Source organism: Myotis davidii, unplaced genomic scaffold (assembly GCF_000327345.1).
Source record: "Myotis davidii unplaced genomic scaffold, ASM32734v1 scaffold441, whole genome shotgun sequence".
Classification (NCBI taxonomy): domain Eukaryota; kingdom Metazoa; phylum Chordata; class Mammalia; order Chiroptera; family Vespertilionidae; genus Myotis; species Myotis davidii.
The window spans coordinates 1863244-1875780 of record NW_006291818.1 but is presented as its reverse complement, the minus strand read 5'-3'; the positions used below and the strand labels follow the sequence as shown (position 1 = coordinate 1875780).

The 12537-nt window shown below is 39.1% G+C and overlaps 1 protein-coding gene across 5 annotated transcripts in view; it reads left to right on the top strand.

Annotated features, from left to right (window-relative positions):
- Positions 1-12537, top strand: part of TCF12 (transcription factor 12) — a 357822-nt gene that overhangs the window by 129475 nt on the left and 215810 nt on the right. The gene's annotated exons all lie outside the window — the stretch shown is intronic.

Genomic DNA, 12537 nt, shown 5'->3' with positions numbered 1-12537 from the left:
TGCTTTAGACATATTCCCACCTCTCTACTGAAATGGTCTGAGATGCAAGTGAATGAGAGTCCTGGCTATCAGGCTGCTGAGAGCTGTCTGACTAAAGGCTGATTCTGGCTGATTCTGTGGGGGTGGGACTTCCTCCTCCCTGCTGTCAGTTTCCACAGCTGTGATGAGGAAGCTGGGGTGACAGAGGGAGCTGCGCCCTCCGAGCTGCCCTCTCTCTCGCTCTGCTCTATGTCTAGCTGTCTCCTGCTATGCCAAGTCCTCCAAATCTCCTGCTCTCTGCCGGCAAGGTCCCAGAAGCCTGCGGTCATGGCTACAGCCTCGCCTCCCAGGGCTGGCGAAGGTCCTGGGAGCCCGCAGCCATAGGCGCCGTCGCCATCTCTGTCACCTGCTGGCGCGCCTGACACCTGCATATGCAAATTAACCGCCATATTTGTTGGGTTAATTTGCGTAGTCATTCTGATTGGCTTGTGGGCGTGGCTTGTGGGCGTGGCTTGGTGTGGCTTGAGCATAGCGGAGGGATGGCTAATTTGCATGTTTCTCTTTTATCATATAGGAATTGTTGAACTGAACAGCTTTCTCTTGCTTTTTACATCTTCAGGTAGAGAAATTAGGTGCTGTGTTTGTGTTTATTGCTTTTGGATCCACATAATAATAATTTTCAAGCCTTTGCCATAGTGGGAATTTGTGGCAGTGGAACCTAAAATGTTGTTTCATGCAAATTTTATAATGTGTATATACTGAAGAAGTTAGACAAAGGAACTAAGTTAAACAAAGATCTAGAGCTACTGCCAAACCTAAAAACAACAATGGCACAAAGAAGAGAACAGAATGCAGGGTACAAAGCCAATAAAATCCAAATGTAAATTCGTTAGCTGACAGGCATCACATGTAAATGGGCTTATTTTGGCAACTGTTTGGAGTTAAAATACAAAAGACATCTTACACAAAAGTAAAAGTAATTGAGTTTTTTTTTTTAGAGAAAATGGTCTTTCAAAATTTACAGTAGCCATTTAGTTTCTATGAATAATGCTACCTTTCACTTTTGTTAAAATCCATTTATTGTTTAGTTAATCCCATTACTAGTGTACTATCTTTCTTCATATTCATGAAAGTTATTTTGGGTGACATCAGAAGAAGATATGACCATTAAATCAAAAGTTTACTAAACACATGTTTTTTTTTAAGGTTTTGGATTGGGGCCCATAGTTAGAATTCATTTCTCGGTATGTTTGCAGCATATTTTATATTGTGAATATGCTAGTAATTGCTATTTTACAGTCCTTGTCTGTGTGGCATTTATGTAATTACAAAAAATGCCTTTTACCTTATTTTTTGACAGGGAATAAAATAAATGGATCTCTAGCTAGTTGTGGATCTAGTTTCATTGTGGCTTATCAGATGGCCATGGGTGAAGGGAAACACAAGTAGGAAGCTTCCATTTTAAAGATTAAGTTAAGGAATGAAATATTCTTAAAGAAATAAAAGGTATAAAAAATGGGCATCACTTTTCTGTATTTCAAAGTTACTTCTCTCCCCCCTCCATTGGATGGTATTATTTACATATGAATGTTCTTTCTTATGAATTATTCAGTTTTTTTTACTTAATTGTGGTAAAAAACACATTATCATGAAATGTACCCTCCTACCTCCTAACAAAATTTTAAGTGCATGTACAGAGTTGTTAACTGTATGCATAGCGTTGTGTAGCAGATCTCTAGAACGTTTTTATGTTACATGACTGAGACTGTTAACATCGAACAGCCCCCATCCCCTCCCCTTAGCCCCTGGGCAGTCACCATTCTCCTTTCTGCTTCTTTGAATTTGGCTACTTTAGCATCTCCTATAAGTGGAATCATGCAGTAATCATCCTTCTGTGACTGGCTTATTTAATTTAGTATAAGGACAGGATTTCTTTTTTTAAAGGCTGAATAGTATTTCGTTGTATGAGCATACTGCATTTTCTTTATCCATTATCAATGGATATTTATGCTGTTTGTACATGTTGGCTATTATGAAAATGCTGCAATGCACAAGAGTCGGGTGGGGGGCAGGATCTTTGAGATCCCGGCTTCATTTTTTTTTTATAAGTACCTAGAAGTGGGATTGCTGGATCTTGTGGTAGTTTGATTTTTATTATTTTTAGGAACCTCCAGTAGTGGCTGTACCATTTTACATTCTCACCAGCAGTGTGAAGTGTTCTAATTTCTTCACATCCTCTCTAACACTTATTTTTTGTTTGTTTGTTTGTTTTCTATTATGACCAGCCTAATAGGTATGAGGTGATGTCTAATTGTGGTTTTGATTTACATTTTCTTGATTATTATGTTGATAATCTTTATAGACCCGTTGGACACTTATATATATTCTTTGGAGAAATTTTAAGTACATTTAATGTCAGTGAAATAAAAGATACTGAATTTCTTGAAGTCTTCATTATTGCATTTGAATTATACATAACAAAAAACATATTTAAATAAAATAATGCTTAGACCCTGGCCAGGTGGCTCAGTCTATTGGAGTGTCCTCCTGCATACCAAAAGGTTGAAGCTTAGATTCCCGGTTGGAGCACATATGAGAGGCAACCAGTCTATGTTTCTCTCACACATCAATGTTTCCCTCTCCCTCTCCCTCTCCCTCTATCAAATCAATAAAAACATATCCTCAGTGGAGGATTAAAAAAAGAAGCTTAATAGATAAAAAGAAACAGGTACAATGATTTACATTCATATTAGATGGGCTTCAAATTGGAAACAAAGAAAAAGCTTTTAAATTAAATTGGAAAAGTGAAAAAGCAGAGATGTTAAATCCTTTAACAAGGAGGGAAAAGTGAGAAATAGTATCATTGCATCTTAGAAATCTAGACATGAGTCATAACACATTATATTAAACTAGTGGCCCGGTGCACAAAATTTGTGCGGGGGGCGGGGGGTTTGTCCCTCAGCCCTGCCTGCACCATCTCTAATCTGGGACCCCTTGGGGGAATGTCCGACTGCCAGATCGGGTCTAAACCAGCAGTCGGACATCTCTCTCGCAATCCAGGATCGCTGGCTCCTAACCACTCACCTGCCTGCCTGCCTGATCACCCCTAATCACTGCTTGCCAGTCTGCTTGCCCCCAACTACCCCAAACTGGCCATTTCACTCTCAACTGCCCTGCCGGCCTGATCACCCCCAACTGCCCTCCCCTCCAGGCTTTATCGCCCCTAGCCCCATTCCTGGGTCTCTGGGGTGACCCAGGACGCCAGGCCTTCCCGCCCGCTCTCCGGCTGGCTCTGTGGCTCCAGCGTGCGCCGCCATCTTTGTTGCGTCAATTTGCATATTCCCTACTTATTGGCTGTGTGTGCTACCATCTTTATTGCGAAGTGATGGTTAATTTGCATATTACTCTTTTATTAGATAGGATCTATACAATAATGAGGGACATGATTCTGAGTTTAAAATTTTTTATTGTTTAAGAATTTTCTTATGGATTTTAAAAATAAAGTGCCGTTTAACATTTGTTACATTGTCATTTAATTATTTTTATTTTAATCAATGTTTTGTTTATTAGAGAAACTCTTCCAGGTCTACATTTCTGTTTGTTGAATGAATCGTCATTCCCATAGAGAGTTCCAGATTTGTGACTGATTCACCTTACTAAATTTTCATCTCTTCTATCTATTCTGATTTTGCATTAGTCTTGCTTTTACATATTTCCTAGCCAAAATTAGATACATCTTTAATTTTACTTTGTAAGAATTAAAGCTTTTCTTTCTGACTTCAGTCACATGGGATTTTTAGGTTATTTTCTTATAGGACTACTAGAGGCTTGGTGCACAAAAATTTGTGCACTCGGGGGGTCCCTCAGCCCGGCCTGTGCCCTCTCGCAGTCTGGGACCCCTCAGGGGATGTCCACCTGCTGGCTTGGGCCCGCTCCCCGGGGGGATTGGGCCTAAGCTGGCAGTGAGACATCCCTCTGGCAGCCCGGGAGCCCTCGGGGGATGTCCACTTGCCAGTGGGGAGCAGGCCTAAGCTGCAGTCAGACATCCTTAGCGCTGCTGAGGAGGCAGGAGAGGTTCCCACCACCACCCCTGTACTGGCAGCTGTCAGCTGGCTTGTTGGAGCGCACTAACCACCAGGGAGCAGCTCCTGCATTGAGCGTCTGGCCCCTGGTGGTCAGTGTGTGTCATAGTGACCAGTCATTCCCAGTCGTCCTGCTGTTAGGGTCAATTTGCATATTACCCTTTTATTATACAGGATTTTTAGGGCAACATCTTCAGCTTGGAAATTTAGTGTTTTCAAAAGTTCACAAATTTGTTATGTTTTCCACACAAATTATGCCCATGAGGTCAGTGGATATAAAATGTAAAGAAGTATATGGGGCTCAGGGAAACATCTGTTTTATTGACTTTAATTTGCCTGGTCATTTGTAATGCTGTTCGCCTACCACACAGAAGGTGTGTAAAGCAAATACGTGCGAAGTGAATGACAAAGTATGGTTCCTTACTCATAGTAGATCTTCAATAATTTAGTATTGAATACAAATTGTTAAATTGTGGAAACATATAATTAGAATTGTTGAAAGCAGAGACATAATTATATTTTCTGGCATGTGTTACCTTAATCTGGTTTTGCGAGGGTAGACAATTGTAAAACCCTTGGAACTTACTACATGCAAGATGCTTTCCAGGCACTTTATATTGTCTCAATTAAGGAAGCAGAGCCAGTGTTATCTGATTTTCAGAGATGAGGAAACTGAGGTTTTCTCCTTTCTATGATTCCCTCCTTACTTTCCAGCCACACTGGAATTCCCAAATCCTATTTTCTGGTTCTTTAAGCAAAGAAGACAGTGGCTTTCTGTTTGTTCATCTACCACATGCAATGTTGACTGGGCAATGTCCTCAGTGGACAAACCCTATAGATTTGGATCTTAGCCAGTGTGTCTGGATTTGGTTTTTCACTGATCAGATCCTCTCCACTGTCTCCTGCTTTTGTTTTTACTTCCTTGCCTTTAAATAATTGTTTTTAAATCTTTTGTTTAGTTTATAGTTGTTATTTTCAATTGAGTAACCCCAGGAAGATGGTCACTGAACATTTGTTGTTTTCTTTATACTTGTAAAACGTTTTCCTCACCCCATAAAGATTCCTCATACTCCTTCCTAGTCAACTGTCTACCCAATAAACTGCCAGTCTTTATTTTTATCACTATGATTTTGGTTTTATTCCTATTTTAGATCAATATATAAATGGGAATTCATTTTTTATATCTGATTTCTTTCATTAAGCATAATATTTTTGAAATTTATGCATGTTGTTGCATTTACCTCTGGTCTGTTTTTTGTTTTGTTGAACAGTATTGCATTGAATGTGTAAACCACGGTTCTCTTATCCATCCTTTTTTTTTATTATTGATAGTCACCTAGATTGTTTCCAGTTTTAACTATTATGAATACTGTTCTTAATTAAAGGACATTGTTTTTATCACTTTATCTTGCATAAATAGCTAGTGATAGTATTTTTGTGTTAGGGTATATGTATTTTTGTCTTTTAAGAAGCTGCCGCCGAAACCGGTTTGGCTCGGTGGATAGAGCGTCGGCCTGCAGACTGAAAGGTCCCAGGTTCGATTCCGGTCGAGGGCATGTACCTGGGTTGCGGGCACATCCCCAGTGGGAGATGTGCAGGAGGCAGCTGATCGATGTCTCTCTCTCATCGATGTTTCTAGCTCTCTATCTCTCTCCCTTCCTCTCTGTAAAAAATCAATAAAATATATTTTTTAAAAAAAGAAGCTGCCAATTGCTCAGTTTACCATTTTACATGTCCATAGGCCACATGTAAGATTTTAGGTGCAGATTTTATTTTTATGTCAGAATTATAGTCTGTTATAAGAAGTGATTTTTAATGTATGTCTTTAATTTCAGGTATGTTTTTGATAAGTAGTCCTCTATTATCTAACAAACAAAAAGTATTAAAAAGTATTCCAAATTAGAGATTTCAAGAGTGTTATGCTTTATTTACATCGGCAATATCCAACTAGTTTTAATAGCTACAAAAGTTGGATGCTGTGGTAGTTTGTGGATGTAATTATCCATCTTCATAAATTGTAGATGTTTTAAAATGACTTAAATTGTTTTTTAAGAGTTAGACAGTTATGAGAGTTCAAAATTTAAAAATCTGTACATGGCAGTAATTTTTGCTTATATGTTACTGTAATAAATATACATGAGTGTGAACCGGAGAGTATTAGTTCATTTCATTAGAGCATGCTAATGTCAGGTATTTTCACTTGAGTGTCTTCCAGGGGTGTTGTGCTTTGGTTATCATTTATATCCTTTATGAAGGCTTCTTACATACTCATACTGTTCACCAATGGAACTGGGAGAGTGAATATGAGTAGATAAGTGTAAAGATATAGCTGCTACTAAACACCTTTCCTTAATTAGCATTGTCATTTTGTATAAAAAAGTTTTTTATTAACCTTCAGCTGTGTGTTCAGCATTGTAGATGATACAGAATAAGAACTGAATGTGGTCTTTGCTCTTAACTAGTTTGAGACCACATATTGAATAGTGTTTACTTAGAACAGTATAACCTTTATGCTATTTGACATAGATTTATAAGTATGATACAAGTATGAAAGAGAATCTAATAAGGATTAGGGAGGTTGGCAAGTTTTATAGCAGAGGTGGAATTTAAAGTGAGCATTAAACTATTAAGACTTTATTAACTATAGAAGTGTGCTAAGAGGAATTGTTAGAGCAATGAAATTTTCATGAATGATACTATATGTAAAGATAATGCCTCATCATTACAGTTGAAAGTTTGAATGGTAAGACACTGAGTTACATTTTGAAGGCAGACTGTGCCTTGTGCACGGCTGTATCATCAGTGCCTAGAATTCTCTCTAGACTATGACAGTATGTATGCCACAGTAGGCAATTAGTGTTTTTGACTATTAGGGTTGGAAGAGGAGAGGCAGTTGTAACTGGGTTTTCAGAGGCTTTAAACATAGGAGGGACAGAACCTAGCATAAATTACAATAAACATTTGTAAAACAGGTGAGTAAATATTCCATTTCAAATTGAAGAATTTGGGAATTAATCTATTGGCAGTGGGTATTGGATGTGCCCACTTTTTAAATCTATGGGTAATGTGTTTTGAAGGATTGTTTTAGGAAGATTACATTGGCAGGATATTACAAGCAGGTGAAGTATTATGAAATAGTGTTTTAGGAAGATTCAGATAGACTCTAGCAAAAGAGTCTAAGTAGGATACCACAAAAGCTCTGAATAAAAGGAGCCAGTAGGAATGGAAATGCTTCAGGAGACGTTCATAAGGAACACTCAGTATAGAATGGGTAGAAGGAGAAGTGAAGGGATAATCAAAGATGATGCCAATTTGCAAGTCTGGTCGACCTGAAATATTATACAGGGGTGGGCAAAAATAGGTTAAATTACCAGCCATCATTACCTAAAAGATAAATCATAAGTAAGGATATAAAATAATGACAATAATATAATATGAAATAATGCAAATAAATAATACAATAATTAATAAATAACAATACAAGAATAAACTGTTTCACATACTCACAACTATAAACCTACCTTTCCCACCCCTGTATTTTATAATACTACCTGCAGTATTAGAAATATTAATAATTAGGGCCCAAAGGCATGTGAGGAAGAGATGAAGAGTTTGGTTTTAGATATGATGGGTTTTAGGTGACAACAGGAGAACCAAATGAAAGCTTCCAGCAGAAATTTGGTGATTTAAGTACCAAAATACAGAACTGAGCTTAAGGCTGGGAATATACATTTGGAAACTGATCATTCAGAGGGGACAGTCAAAATCATAAAATTAAATGAGTAGTCCAATGGGTAGAGCATAAACTAAGAAGAACATGGGATGAAGAGCAGGTACTTTCAGTTTTTTCCACACACAAAAGGAAGCAGTAATTAGAGATCCAATGGTTGATGTCAGCAAATATTAGAAAGGTAAGGTGGTTAATCAGATTGGATACCATAAGTACCAAAGGGGTGAGCAAAATAGGGCCCATGGTTCATCACCTATTTTTGTAAATAAAGTTTTATTAGAAAATAGCTACTTTTATTTGTTTACGTATTGCCTAGGGCTGCTTTTGTGCTACAGTAGTAGTGTTGAATAGTTGGTAAGGAGAGTGCATGGCCCATAAAGCCTATAATATTTACTGACTGGTCATTTACAGGAGAAGTTTGCTGAACTCTTCTTATAGAGATTTAAGAAATGAAGACCAAGAGAGGGCTTCTGCATTTTATGATAACGTTTGACAACTTGAAAGAGTTCATTTTTATCCTGTAAACAAATGCTTTTTATATGACTTGGTATGGTCTGGGAAGAGGCTAGGTAATAGCAAGAGATTCGTCAATGAATGAATGAGTACCGGTACATTGTAAGGAGTGAAGGTGGTCAATGTAAATTTTTGTTTTGTGGGAAAAAGAGTGATGGCTTGAATTGTATATGAGGAAGAGATTTTTAGTTATAGGGAAATATGAAGGAAAATTTTTTACGGAGTTTCTCTGAGAGAGGCAGTGTGTTACCATTACAGGAATTAATGGACTAAAACTTCAACACAGGGAGTACACGGGCCTCATTACAGGAAATGAATAGAATTGTTTGTGGAATTAAGTTAAGAATAGTAATTGCTCACACAGCTGTTTTTAAATAGCAAATTGTGTTAGGTAATCAGCAAAAATCCACTAAAACCTACTTGATAGTTATGTAGAAGCTGCTTTATTGGTACTGACTTATGAGCCTAATGGGTACTATAAAAACAAACAAACTAAAAACCTTTGTATGCAGTTTTTACAGTGGTACAGTACTATATGTTTTTTGTTTAAAGTGTAAGTATAATCACAATGTTTCCATCTCCCCCACCACCAAACCCAAATATAATAACTGTCTTATTCAAGAAGAGCAAAAACATGAACTTTATGAACTCACAGAGCAATGAAGTGTGTTTTCATTGAAAGGAATAGTATCTATTTGATTGCTTCTCTGTTTGTCTTCCTCCCTAGACAAAAATGGAATGTTTTATCATATGGCTAGATTTAGGTCTGCAAATTTCTTTTCCTTTTTTTCTTCTATATGAATTCTGTTAGACTGTACTTCTGTTCTTTCTTTTGGATTTGGCTATTTCTGATCACCCTGATCACCCCTAACTGCTCCCTTGCTGGCCTGATTGCCCCTAACCACCTCTGCCTCGCCCTGCAACTGGGACCCAGGATTCCCTCCAGCTGGTTGCAGGCACCCGGGACCCAGGCTTCACTCTCTCTGGCAGGCTGAAGGCACCCAGGACCTGGGTCAGCTTCTCCTGGGCCGGCCACAGCCACAGGGAACCTTGGGTGGGCAGCTTTGCCCGGGCTGCAGCCACAGGTGCCCGGGCTGCAGCTTCAGCCGCAGGCACCCGGGACCACGGGCAGGCAGCTTGTCCCTCTCCCAGGCCGCAGCCCCAGCCGCTGGTGCCTGGGACCGTGGGGTATACGGCTTGTCTCTCTCCCATGCCATAGCCTTGCTGGTCCCCATTCCTCTCTCCCCAGTTTTGAGTGTCTGAGCCATTATGGCGTGACAGCGTGAGGGCATTATGACCATTTCCATATTCGCTTTTTATTATATAGGACTAGAGGCCCGTTGCATGAAGATTCGTGCAATAAGCCTTACTTCCCGTGGCTGCCAGCACCAGTTTTCCTCCAGCACCTGAGATTCAGGCCTTTGGTCCGGCCGCAGCAGAGAAGCCAAGCAGCAAGCCAATTTGTGCCTGGCTTCTCCGCTGCGGCCACAGCGAGGCTTGGCTTTTCCGCTTGGGCCGCTGTAGTGATGCTTGGCTTCTCCGCTCCGGCCGCAGTAGTGATGCTTGGCTTCTCCGCTCCGGCCGCAGTAGTGATGCTTGGCTTCTCCGCTCCGGCCGCAGTAGTGATGCTTGTCTTCTCCGCTCCGGCCGCAGCAGAGAAGCCAAGCCTCTTCAGTCTTTAGTCATCTTCAGTCTTCAGTCTTTGCTCTGTGCCTGCATATGCAAATTAACCGCCATCTTTGTTGGGTTAATTTGCATACTCATCCTGATCGGCTGGTGGGTGTAGCGGAGTGACACCAATTTGCATGTTTCTCTTTTATTAGTGTAGATGATCATATGTTCTTTACTTCATTGAGCATAGTTATCGTATTTGCTTTAATGTCCTTATCTGAAACCTCACTATCTGGGTCATCTTGAGGTTGGCCTCTCTTGGTGAACCTTGCCATTGGTCACATTTTCATAGTCTTGGAACTTCAGATTATATTATGGATATTGTGAATGTTATTTGTGGGAATTTTGGTTTCTTCCTTGTTCCTCCGAAGAGTTGACTTCCTTATTTTAGTAAGCCATTAATCGGATTGGACTGAAAGTGAAAACTTTCTCTTACCTGAGGTTGGCAGCTGTTCAAATCTCAATTTGATTCTTTTGACCTCAGCTGCAAACTGCCCTGGGGCTGTGTCCTGTAAATGTGTGCTCTGGGGCTCAGCCAAAACTCTTGGGGAGAGATTTACGCAAGAGTTGGGAATTTGCTTTTTTTCCCTCTCTTTTTTAGGATTCGATCTTTACTTTTTGGAGACTATGGTTGTGCTGGCTCTGTCCTCTTTTTCTTCAAGCCAGAAAGACAGTGGTCATTTGCCTACAGGATAAGCTTTAAGAATGGTAAACTCATGCTGTGGCTGGTGTGACTCAGTTGGTTGAAGTATAATCTTATAACCCAAAAGGTTGTAGGTTCGATTCTGGTCAGGGCACATACCTAGGTTGTGGGTTTGATCCCTGGTCGCGACATGTATGGGAGGCAACCGATGTTCCTCTCTTTCTCTTCCTAAGAACAAGGGGGGAAAAAGAACAAGGGAAAAATAAAAATAACAGGAAGCTCACCTGTGCTGATCTCTAAAAGCTATTAAAAACTGAAACTCATTCTGATCTCTTCTTCCAAGGTTATATTTCCAACCTAAATCAGCCTGGTTTTGTTCACTCTTAAGAGCCTATAGGTAGTTGTTTTATATTTATGTTTTCTCCCCAAAATTTATAGTAGCTATCAGAAGGAACTTACTGCTTTATATTGGATGATGAGCTCACTAGATTAGTTTTGAGATTTCATTCAACATTTTTACAAGCTGCTTTAAAAAATAGTACTTTCTTAAAAAAATAGTAATTCTTGAATTTCTTCTTTATTTAAAAAATTTGATTTTAGAAGAGAGAGAGGAAGGGAGGAGGGAGAGATTTGCAGTTCTACTTATTTATGCATTCATTGGTTGATTCTTGTGTGTGCCCTGCCTGGGGATCAAACCCTGAATCTTGGCTTACTGGGACAACGCTCTAACCATTTAACCCATCTTTATAGTTACTGAATTTTTATAGGAGACTCATATGAATGCCCTAATTTTATAAGTTCTTAACTAGTTAATCTTTTAATGCAGAATATTGAACTTCTGTTAGGTACCAGAAGAACATAGAGATGAACAAGGTATGTTATCTATTATAAAGTTTTATTGGTAGGATATTCATGGAAAGAACCATAGTGCTCAAGATATAATAAGTGCAAAGTAATTTCTGAAAAAGTGTGATTAATTTAGAGTTAGTTGATGGAAAACACTTTCTTAAAGGAGAGGGCATTTGATCTTAGGGTGATTCAAAATTAGAAATTCAATAGGTGTGGGGGATATAGTCTAGGCATAGGAAACAATAGAAGTGGAATATAAATGTGTGACAAGTCTTGGCATGTTTGGGGAGTGATTAATGTCTTGATGAGGCTGGAGCATTGAGTTTTTGGTAAGTACTGAAGCTGAAAATGTAGATTGAGGCCACCTTGCAGAATATTATGCTCAGGAGTGTGAATGTTATTTCTGAAGCAGCAGAGGATCACATTTGAGGAGTGAATGGATGTGATCCAACTTGTGTTTATGGCAAGATAAGTGTTGCTGGCAATGTTAACTGCAGATTGGAATGGGAACATAGTAGAAGAATAAGCAATACACAGGACCTGATCCAGAGCACTGTATATATGAAGAGAACAAATTGGGATAGTTTTACTTGAAATATTACTGAGGTAGAAATTAATGCAATGAATAACTGACTGATTAAGGGAATATAAAAGAAGAGTGTTATCAAATTCAAGAGAATCATTAAATTTCTAACCACATTTATAAATATCCCAATATCATGTTGAATATATAAAACTTTTTGGAATATTTTTAATTTAAAATTCCTTTGATAGCGCTGTACTTTAGGCTGTGCCAGAGTGAATACAGAGTGGTTTTTCGTAGGACGTATGCAATCAAGGTCAAAGTAATGGTACTTAAGGTCTGTATGTGATTTAGCCAACAAGCCCAGTGATGATTTAGGTTTCTCTAAAACTTTTTTTTTTAATTAAATCTTTATTATTCAGATTATTACATTAGTTACTCTTTTTTCCCAACATAACTCCCCTCCACCCAGTTCCCAACCCACCCCCCGCCCTCACTCCCCACCCACTGTCCTCATCCATAGGTGCATGATTTTTGTCCAGTCTCT